Here is an 11,902-nt window from a genome sequence, read left to right as displayed (position 1 = left end):
AATGACGTTGTGTTGATTAAACGCCAAGGCACATAGCCTGAACGAAGATTTTGCAGCGTCCAGCCTAATTCTATAATAGAACGCAATTGAGACTGGCCATGTTGTAACATTAGCAAATCTCTGTCTATCACATCAAAGGCAGAGGATACAATATTGTCCAACGAATATATTCTGGAAGACAGAGTCATTAACCCATTGTCTACCACAGAAAGTGATTTCTCCAAATTAATACGATCAATTTCTCGTATTTTTTCAGCAGTTTCAATTTGCTTTACTTTCCAAGCCTCGTTGTAAGCAGCATAGATGCTGGTCGCTATGAAACGCTTTTGACGCTGTTTGCGTGGTCCAAGAATGAAATCGCGCAAATCAGCACCATCTTTTAATATAGATAAGTGTTGCTTAATTTCAGCCAGTGTGGATGTAGTTAGCCATTCAAGGCAGAGTTTCCCTACACTGTATGTTGTTATAATCCCTGGATGTTGTCTCTGGGAATATCTTGAGTCTAATCTGGTCATTTTTAAACCCTGTGTTTTATTCAGGAATCTATCTTGACAGCTATTTGTGTCTATAGGCCAGATTAACCACTTTTTCCAATCAGGATGTGTTCTGTTGAAATGTAAAATTTGTGACACGTCTAACTCAATATCTGTGGTTGTATTCTCAGGTATTGGCTTTGGTATAGACGGTGTTTTAAGGTCTTTGTTCTTAGCTAGGCCAAGACAAGATGTTTGGTGTATTGTGTCATTTAAAAACAACATTTGTTCTGGTATCATGCAGGTTCTAAATAGTGCTTCAATGCCTTGCACCTGCCAATCTTTTGTACCCCAAATTGTTTTCGTTTCAATATTATTTTTCCAATAATCAAAACCAAATGTCATCATTTTGTCATAAAATGCTTCTGAATATATCAATTTAGAATTTGTCAGCATTGTTTTCATTCCTGTTTTATCTAACAGTTTGTAATAAAATGTTTCTGCATTACTGGTGTTAAACCCTGAGAAGTATTTGAATTTCTCAAAAAATGCTTTAGAACTGCTTTTAGGTGGTGTAGAACAATGTTCCCATTGATTATACATAAAAACATTTCTAGGCTGTGTAGATTTATGCAAGTAATGATCCCCATAGTGGGTGTAACAGAATAACTGCTCATAACTAGATGAACCTTGTAAATAATCATGATCTGTGAATCTAGCTGACATTACTAAATCAGACATCATGTCATTAATACTGTTAAAGTCCCAATCATCAGAGAATGTACTAGGTGTCACAAAGTCACTTAAGGAAACCTTTAGTTGATGAGGATACTTCAGGATTTCGACCGGACCATGTATCTCAAAGTCTGTTTTCTCCCATACTACCCCACCAGGTATTGGAATTGCTGTGACATTTACTGTTGACAGTTCTCTTTTCTTCACGTGGGATGATCTGTGTGGTTTCAGGACTAAGTTGATGTTCTGACTTGCTGTGTCCATTCAATTGTAATGAACTTTCCTAAAATTAAAACTAAAATCAGGCATAGTAGGAGTATGAATACCCCTGAAATAATCCAATGCTCAATCAACGGTGAATCCAGATATAGTTCTTTGATTTGTTGAAGGAGTCCTGTTGAATTTTCTTTAGAATACTTTTTTGTTTCTGGCATCACTTCGGGGTCGTTTAAATCTTCAGAGAAGTTGTCGAAGTTGATGAAATAACCAGAGGCAGTTCTGTCAATTGATGGAATTGTTCTTTCAATCTGTCTCTCGGTAGCACTTTCTGATGCCACATCATTGTAGACTGGTGTTGTTTCCTGACGAACTGTTTCAATCTGTGTTTCAAGAGGCACGAGTTCCATGGCATTATTGCATAGTCCTTCATTGTGCACTGCAGGCTGATCGAATGTGATGAGTCTTTCAGTTTGAACCTCTTGTTGCAAGTTTGGGTATTCTGTTGTTTCTTGGGAGTCCACTGGGCCTACTGTTGATTATAGGCCACATGCTTGTGGTTTTACCAGATCGATAGACACAACTCTGTTCTCCTTTTTACCAGCAAGGGGCGGTAGCACAACTGATCTTGTTCCGGTGACTGCCAAGACAGGTACTGCTTTTCTGTAAGAAGGCCCAAATTCCTTCTTAACCGCGATCTTTTCTCTGACTAGATCCCCAATCTTTGGGATCCAGACAGGCCTTGCTGGGGCTGTTGCGGGTGGTGCCTCGTCAGTGGTACTTGGCTGTTGCTTTAACTTTATGTTGCTTAATGATTTTCTTGTTTCATTCAGTTCCTGTAAAACAGCCAAACGATCCTTTACATCAAAGTGCTTTGTTTCTTCTTGTACCACTGACATCTGACTATCGAGGTCCTGAACTCGCATTCTAATTCCGAACAATAGTTCGTATGGGCTGAAACCTTTTAGAGAATTTCTTGGCATGTTATTAAGACTAGTCTGGACACTTATTAAATGTTTGACCCACCCAGCGCCTGAACCTAATACCTTCGCTGTTATAGATTGCTTTATGTCACGGTTTTTTCTTTCTACCACACTGTTCCCTTCCGGGGTATGACGGACAAGAATACCGCAACCCAATTCCCATGCTGGCCATGGCCTCCTTCTACGCTCGAGAGCTAAAAGCAGGACCCTGGTCAGAATGGAGCGTGGTAATTGCGTATGTGCCGATAAAGACTCGCAAATCTTTTATAACCGTTCTAGCGTCAGCCGAGCGCTGGGGGCCTCATTATTTAAGTGCCTTTCGTCTTAATGGTGTACACTGGTGTACACTGGGACGCGCTTCTCTTCTTTGATTGCGCAGATAGACCGCCTTATGCTGTCTAGAAGGGATCCTGAAACTACACTGGCCTGTTCATTTCTGCGATCTCGGTTGCAGTTTTCACAATTTTGAGCAAAAAATTGAATATCTATGCTCATTCCTGGCCACCAGTATTCTGATTGTAATTCTTTCAGAGAGGCTTTGATTGTTTGGTGTTTCAGACCCAACCCCATGTGTGCTTCCAGTAAGAGGAAGCCCCTCCTGCTCCTGTTTGGAATTACTCTGTCCCCCACTCCAGGGATTCGAGCAAAAGGAACGGAGTTTGCATCGATTATGTATGCATAATTGAGTGGATAGTTCACGGGTAGTGCTGCACAGTCGCCTTTTACGGTCGTTTTTACTGCCAGCATGGTTTCCCCGTCTATATACTTATCTGTACGATTTTTTGTGGCTACGGAAGCCGGTTTAGTTGCTTCCGCGGTGGCTGTATTAGCCAAAGAATTCCCTGCAACGTGAACGCCATCACGTCGAAGACTCTGTGCGTGAATCACGTGAGTCTTTGTAGTTCTTTACTTAAAAGAGCTACCTGTTCCCAAAGCGTTTTATGCTTTATTGTGGCACCTGTGTCATCTTTGTAGTCGTTTTCGATCCAACTCTGCAGTTTGTTATTGTAAGAGTTGACGCAAAAATGAGAATCGCACACTGTAAGTGTCGGGAATTCGCGTTCTACATTTTCAAGCGCCATCTTTAAACATCTGATTTCAGTTCTCTGAATCGAACACTTTCTTACAGATTCAGTTTTTGTTACTTTCGGTCTGATTTTACCGCACAGCCAACGACATTTAATGATCGCACATGCTGCGTCGTAGGATTTTCTCTCTACGTTGAAATGCTGTACAGGGCTATCTGTATAGATTATACAGGCATATAGTGGGAGAGGCAGAATTTCGATTGGCAGAGGATATTCTTCTTCATACTCTAAATCATTCAGTTCTTCGTATTGCGGGGCGAAATAGTATTTTACGTCTTCCGCTCCTAGAGAATCTATACACTGTATCCATTTCGGATCCAGTGACACTGTAGGCAGGTTTACTGGGCTGAATAGCGCTTCGAAGGCAGATTCCGCTGTGAGGATGTTAATCCTTTTGCCGTGTGCTAGTTCTCGCTCATTTGCTAATGCGATTTGCACTGCGTTCACAGTTCTTTCTGTGTGACTGAATGTTTTTTCTGCTTGTGTGTACAAGTGAGATTTAATTGAAATTGGAACCTTTTCTCCCTCATTAGAGGTTAGGTACGTGAATCCGGATCTTCCTGGGATGACTTGGATTACAAGATCACGTGTGTTGTCACGTGTGTCTAATTTTGTTTTTGCTAACATGTCTGTTTGCAGTGATCTCAAAATTTCTGTGTGTTTTTGAGTCCAATTGATTTGTTTAAAATCAGGTTTTATTAGTTCGTAGAGAGGTTTAACCCTCTCTGCGTAATTTAGAATGTAAGTTCTTCCGAAATTCAGAAAACCTAGAATGGATTGTAAATTCTTCAGCGTTTTTGGAGCTTGGAGTACAGCGCACTTCTAAGAAGTTGTCCGCTAGGCTTTTCCCTTCACTTGATAATTCGTACCCTAAAAATAGTACTGTCAGATGGGCAATTCGGGACTTTTTAAAGTTGAATTTGTAACCCTCTGCTGCGAACCCAAGTATGATGGTGTTCACTCTTTTCAAGTGAGTATCCAAGTCGTCGTCTGTGAGATAAATATCATCTACGTAAGATAATGCTTCATCATCATAGATTTGTAGTAACTCTGTTACCCTAGCTGAGAATAGTCCTGGGCTGTTCTTGAACCCCTGTGGGAGTCGACAGAATTTTTTCTGCGACCCAAATGCGGAGAAAGCGGTCAAATATCTGCTTTCTGGTGCAATGTTTTGACAAAAGAAACCATTAGATATGTCTAATGTCGTTTTATATTTTTTCCTAACTATGTTATTCATTAGGGCTGCACTATGCGAGTTTTGTACTGCAAAAGTTTTGCAACATGTATTAAGGTGTCTGTAGTCCAAAACTAGACGATATGAATTGTCTGGCTTGGAGACAGGAAACAAAGGATTGTTCATTTGAGAGGTGCATGTTTCAATCACCCCCTGGTATTCAAGTTGATCTAAGATCTCCCTGACCTGTTTTTTAGCTTCTTGCTTTATGGGATACTGCCGTTGGGCAGTTGGTCCACTTTTTAGTTGGATTTTGTGAGGAGGTGAATCCTCATCCCATCCTACATGATTTTTATACAATGCAGGTGCCTGGGCTATTGCCCATTTCCGTGCATATGTATATTTTTTATGAATCGGAATGTGATTCGAGAAGGCAGGCATAATCACTTCTTCGCCACGAGGGCACTCCCTGACAAACTCTGGGGGCCAATCTTTTTCAGCTAACAGAATATCATAGCCTTTTGAGAGCTTATCCCAAAATAGACCCTTAATTTTCCTAGTCTTATCACCCTCCATACGCAATGTTATTTCGTATATTTTATGGGGCTCGCTAAGTCTGGTGTCGGCAGTTTCAACCTGAATGTACTCATTCGTGTCCACTGTCTCCAGATGACTCATCAAGATCTTGCGCGCTATACTGATTTCTGCTGCACTGTCCAACATTGTCAATGCCCACTCCCCGTTTTTCAACTGTGTCCTCAGTATTCTCGGCATGGTTGATTATTCTAATACTGGCTACCTTCTTTTTCTGAAATTGAGATTTTTTACTCTGAGCAGGTTCCTTGTCTTTGGACTTGGTGTGCTCTCCTGGGTCTGACCGTCCTCTTCTTTCCGAATTCTGTGGAGAAGATCGAGAGGGACGTGTATCAATACTTTGATATCTATCAGGTTTTTTCAGATTATCCCTATTTCTAAGGTTATATCTTTTCTCAGAGGGCTCCCTCTGGGGAGACTGGCGTTCTCGAGTCGGAGTTCTTTCCCTCCGTCGAGGAGACCTTCCTCTGGACTGGAAAACTTTTTCCTTGGGAGTGGATTGTTTATTTCCATCCCAGCTCTTTTTAGGAGTGTTTAAATTATTTTTAATAAATAATTTTTCAGGACTTTCGAGCAGTTGGGGTTTTACTGGTTTCCCACCCAAGCTGTCTCTACCTAATTCTTCATAGCATTTTTCTATGATTTTTGCAAGCTCAACAGGATCCTTTATATCTGTTTCCCTCACCTTCTGGCGAATCGCCACAGATGCTGCTTCTCCTTTTATGTTGGCTAATAATATAGCAGAGACCTGCTTGAAGTCTTTCAGTAATTTCATACCTAGATTTAAAGCGGGCTCTGGACCGAATTCATTTTGAATCTGTTTTAGCACTTCTGGTATAACCGCCATAGACGGAACACCGTGTGTTTTTGTGTAAATGGAAGCAAAGACTGTACCCCAAGTGTCACAGTCCTCCACGTGTGGTGCGATTCCCATAGGAAGGCAGATGGTCAAGATTCTGTGTTTCTCAATAGGGGTAGTATCAGGAAATACTGCCTCTATTTGAGTGATTTTCTGTGCTAACCAGAAAGGAATTTGTTCCCGTTTTACGGGTGTTTTACCAAGACATGACTGTATGTTTTGTGGTGTAATTTTATTTGTGTTCCCCTGATGAGGGGTCAGCTGGTGTGAATTAACAGCTGGCTGGACTGTTGCAGTCCGCATTACATATTGGACTAATTGCCTATGTATTTTTATTAATGTGTTTAGCTGTACTAACAGCTCTTCTCTTGACATTCTTACAATGTCAGGATGTGGTGTGTAGCTGGCTAGAACCGGCCACGTTGCTCCTGGTCTACCTAGAGGACCGAGCCTAGTTATGTGATCATTGTGTTTTAGGGCGCCATTAAACCAGAGCAGGTGCTCTTGAAATTTAAGTGGAATTTCAATCTCCTCGAAAGGAGCGTACTCTTCCGGAGGTTTCTCTATTTTGTAATAGTGAAACTCTTGTGTTGTAGCGTTTGCCGCTGGAAAGTTTATCCATGAATAGAATACCTCTGTCTGCCGATACTCGTGAGCCTCTATCACGAAAATTACTGTACCACCTTGAGGTGTCAGTCCGTTTTCTATAAGTTTTAACGTTATAGATCTTCTTAAGTGGACCGGGATGATAATAGCATCCGGGTCTGTGTATTCGGGACCCTGCTGAGACGCATCTGCTGCGCCCCCAGTGGTTCCGTTATTTTCTGGCATTGTAAAAATGCAAGGTTTGCAGAGTAGGTCTCCAAGGAGACAAAGATTAGGTGCACAATATTTTGGAACACTGTATCCTTCAACGTTGAATAAACCAGAGCTTTACATAGGAATCTCTTCCTACTAAGGTCGGGCGGATTTTTAACCTTTCACCCACTCCAGACGTCTATTGGAGTATTTACGGGAGAAAGGGGTCTGTGTGAAATATGCACGACTGAGTTACTCTACTGTCTTGCGTTAGTTTATCGCCTTACCAAACGTTGGGCGCCATGTAGTGTAGTTCCTAGTTTCCCACTAGGCCCTGCGCATTGGAATAACATAAACAGTATCGACGTGGAACTGCAGACATTCCAGACATTCCAGGCCTCCACTGACTATGCTAAACTTAATTGGGTTGTGTTACCAACTAGCTCAGAGGTCACTGGAAACTTTCTTCTCTGCATAGGAAGTGATCAGCTTCCTTGGCACAGACAAGAAGGGATTCAGTTTTCCAACAACCGTGCAACATGACAACTTTGCTCCTCAGATCAAGAGTCGATCTCTAGGGTCGTGTGAAACAATAGACATGTATTTCACTCAGTCAGTCTAGTGCAGTTTACTTTCACGAGATGTAGAGAATAGAGAGACGGGCGTTTGTCAATAAAGGGTTAACATTTATTGAACAGTCTTTCTTCTCGTACAAGAGAAATGTATTGCCACAATTGCAATAATTGTTATTATAAAAAGTACGTACAGTAAGATAAGTATTGCGAAATAGAACTGTAGGAGCATTGATATGGTTTCTTAGCCATACAATGGTTTAAAAGTAATAAAACATATATACAGTCATATATACATTAGGCTAACATACTCAACTGGTGCTTCTAACTAAGCCTACCCCAGTGTGCCTGACCTAAGCCTAACACGTGAAAGGGGGAGTAAGTAAGTAGCTTTAAGTTAAGTTGGTTTTGCCAAGGTTTGTTTCAAGAATTCTCGTCTAAGGGTTTAGTCAACACCATACCTCTGAATAAAATGAAGGAGGATTGGTATCTCCTTCAGGGGTCTCTCTCGATATCCCAGTCACCCGCGAGGGTAAACCGGAAGCGCCGGGACTGGATTTCTCTGCACGAGAAAGGCAGCGGCTTCTCTTCAGCGCGTCGAGGAAGGAGGAGGGACAGCGTCCGCGGGCAGCTGGAATCTGCTGGATGTCTTCGCAGAGGGACGGCTGTTCAGCTCCTTAAGCGTACTGCACCATAGTTCGCGCTTTAGCGGCGATAATGGTATCAGCAGCTTCACCACCACAGGATAGCAGGCTGCAGCGACAGAGTGCTAGATTTACCAACACGGGGTCGTGCAGGCAGCTGGCTTCAGTAGCTCGTACAACAGGCATTGCTTAAGGCAACGTTGGTAATATTTATACCTGACAGGTGCCGGGTTTGACGCAAGTTTGCTGGACATAAGACGTCAATTAAAGATGTCACTAGGAAGTGATAGTTATCAGTTGCTCTTTAGAGTTCTATTACTAATCAAAACATAGCAAGCGGGGATTTCCAGGTTTGCTGAGTTTTTATCTTGTTGAAGAACTCGGAGTGTTATCTAGGAATATCAGATAGTGACTACTGCTCTGTCATTGCACTAATTGGTCGCAAAGGAAGTGGCAGAGGGAACTATGCTGGAATGTGGCTCTGTTCGTGTGAGGCCAGAGATGACTTTTCAGAAAATCGCACTTGAACGGTTATGTCAATATAGGGAATAAAGGGATTTATAGCCGAATAGGGGCATAAGGTCACAGTATCGATCAGGAACCTAGATAAACACGCAACAGTGGGCTTGGTGTGCGAGTGTTCTGGATGATGAAGGATGTTGGGATCACGCGTCTGCCTTGAGTGCCTACTGCTAACATAAGGTGGGAACCCCGCCCATGACCTATCCCCGAGACCCTTTAAACAAGCATTGGCATAGACAATAGGTCTCACCTTTGGGACCTTATAAGTGTTTAGCCATGCAGCACATTTTCCTTGGTGTTGTGCAGCCAGGAATTGAAGAGCTATACAATTGAACGGCTATGCTGAACTCCTGTCTGGGAAGCTCTCCGTAGCACCGGCTTAAGGCTGACAGGCTAACGGCTGCTGTGATTGGTCACCACAGAGCGCTGGGCTTGTTGGCTGCTGGATCGCTATTAGTAGGAGAGATAGCCAGGACAGCAGGAGTAAAGTGGTGCTGAGCTGCTGAGGTCAACAGCTGAGCTGGAAGGCTAGGCTGGCTAGCGTGGCAGGAGGACTTGACCGGCTACAAACACAAGAGTGGTTTGTCTTTTGGGAAAACTGCAGATGAGTAGGAAGGAGTGGGTGGGCACTGTCTAAGACAAAGCCTTCGGCATGAGTTAGTAAATCCATTTTAGGAGTTAGAAACTTTGCAGTTCATAGATTGACAGTCCAGAAATGACTTTACCCATCTCGGTCATAATGTCAAACATGTTTTGGAGCGGAGGGTGCACTATGTGCTGGCAGGTAATTGAATAATAAAAGGAAATAGGAATGTGCCACCAAAGCGAGTGATGGAAAGTTCGCTTCACTTAAGTCCAAAAGGCTGTTATTTTAGAGAGTAAGATTTCCGGTTTGCGCTGCGTCAGACTGTTGCAGGCTCGTGCACAGGGACATTGTGCTTTATTTGAGCTGAAGGGAATGTGCAGATTCAAAACGAAAGCATTCTAAGACAACGTGAAAGTTCACCATGTATAGTGGTTTTAAAGTGTGGTAACCCGGTTTTGTCATTTTGTAGTTATGAATATGTTCCATTACACATGCAAGCCTACAAAAAGAAGTGGGCGCCATTTTTTTGGGGGGAGGGGGAGGGGTGAGGGGGGCAAAGGATTTCAGATTGGTAAATAAAGAAACTAACACCACAGAAACTAACACCACAAGCTAAATAATAGTTTTAGTTTGCATTGGAGAGAAAATATTATTGAGAGGCAGGACCTTTAGGAATGTTTCACAAAACACGGAAGCTCCAGGTTATTTACACATCCTGGAATCAGAGAGAGGGCCAGCGCCACAGATGTAGAATGGGGGCGCGGGGGTAGGACACAGTGCCCCATGACAGAGTAAGAAAAGGGGGTGGTGATGGACAGAGTTTCTGAATAAAGCAGAATACTCCTACCCAGTCAACAGATCAGGGCTTGATCCATCACCGTTTTTTAGCTCACTGCACCATCCCAGCTCAGAACCTGGCTACATGCAAATTGGTCTGTCCCTGGCCCAGTGCATCATGGGAACAGGGCAGACCTAACTAAAAAGCCAATTCTTTTACTGGAAAGGAAACAAGCTTCCGGGGACCGGTTTCTGGCATTACAGCCGTCTTCGGCCCGGCTTGCTTGAATCCTGATGGTGCAGTGAGCAAGGGACTCACGTCTGAGTATACCCTTCCACGCTTATGGTGGACAAAACGATTCAGAAAAGGGGGTGGTGATGGACAGAGTTTCTGAATAAAGCAGAATACTCCTCCCCAGTCAACAGATCAGGGCTTGATCCATCACCGTTTTTTAGCTCACTGCACCATCCCAGCTCAGAACCTGGCTACATGCAAATTAGTCTGTCCCTGGCCCAGTGCATCATGGGAACAGGGCAGACCAAACTACCAAGCCAATTCGTTTACTGGAAAGGAAACAAGCTTCCGGGGACCGGTTTCTGGCATTACAGCCGTCTTCGGCCCGGCTTGCTTGAATCCTGATGGTGCAGTGAGCAAGGGACTCATGTCTGAGTATACCCTTCCACGCTTGTGGTGGACAAAACGATTCAGAAAAGGGGGTGGTGATGGACAGAGTTTCTGAATAAAGCTGAATACTCCTACCCAGTCAACAGATCAGGGCTTGATCTATCACCGTTTTTTAGCTCACTGCACCATTCCAGCTCGGAACCTGTTAGGGGGCACTGAGCTTACGAGGGCACAGCCGTCACAAACTACAATTCCCAGCAGCTTTAGCGCCATGCGCGACGTGATCGGATTGCTTCCGGGTCACGTGGTCACAGCGCATATCAGCACGGAGACCGGGCAGGACGCTGCCGATTATTGTGTGCACTGGAGGCTGGAGTTTTGGATCCGGAGGTGTCGGCGGCTGGTAAGGGTGCCTTTGGCACCGTCCTCGGAGTACTTTTGTGGAGCTCCATTAACGAGCGTTTGTGTTGTTAACAAACGGCGTTTTTCCTTTGGTTGCACGGGATCGTGCTTTGCTGGATTCTGAAACCCATGTACTGTTTGGGTGTTTTGTGCATTCAGGTCGAGGGGGAGCTAACCCTTCTTATGATACTTTATGGACGGATTTACGAGTCAGTATCTGGGTGCAAGGAGTGATTAATATTGTCCCGGATGTATAGAAGTACATGACTTCATTGGTGTTTGGCAGCATTGAGGAAACTTTGTGTTATTGATTCTTGCCATAACCTTATTTGTTGGGGAGTGACGTAACTCCCGGATTGACAAAACACTATTACAAGGAGTAATCGTGTTGTATGCTGTTGAACATGGAAAGTGCCTTGCCCAAGACAAAATGTTCGTGAACTACACGCTTTCCTTTTTCTTTACAGGAGTTGTGTATGAATGAAGGGATTCGTCTATGTTAGACAGGTAGTGTGCTTTATCTATGTTTCAAAGTGGAGATATTAGAATACGTAGAGAACTGTCTGATACCCCTCATTGTTGTTTCAGCCTCCTGAAGTAGGAAGACTTCTTATACACAACTCCCATGTGAATTCCTATGTATTTTTCTTTACAGGTTAGTGGTAGCTCAAATAGTCATACATTGTTAATGAGAAGAAGCACGCCTATAGTGGTTAGTAATTGTTTGTTCTTCTCTCTTCTTGTGTCTTCAAAGGTCTCCCTCCCCACTGTTCCCATCCTTTCCTTCCTGGCTTTATCCATTCTTCCGTCGCTTAACCATCCTTTAGTCTGCGTAGTATTCATAGCAGATTTGG

This window comes from Lissotriton vulgaris, chromosome 2_1, assembly GCF_964263255.1.
Source record: "Lissotriton vulgaris chromosome 2_1, aLisVul1.2, whole genome shotgun sequence".
Lineage (NCBI taxonomy): Eukaryota > Metazoa > Chordata > Amphibia > Caudata > Salamandridae > Lissotriton > Lissotriton vulgaris.
Note: the sequence above shows the minus strand (reverse complement) of the source record.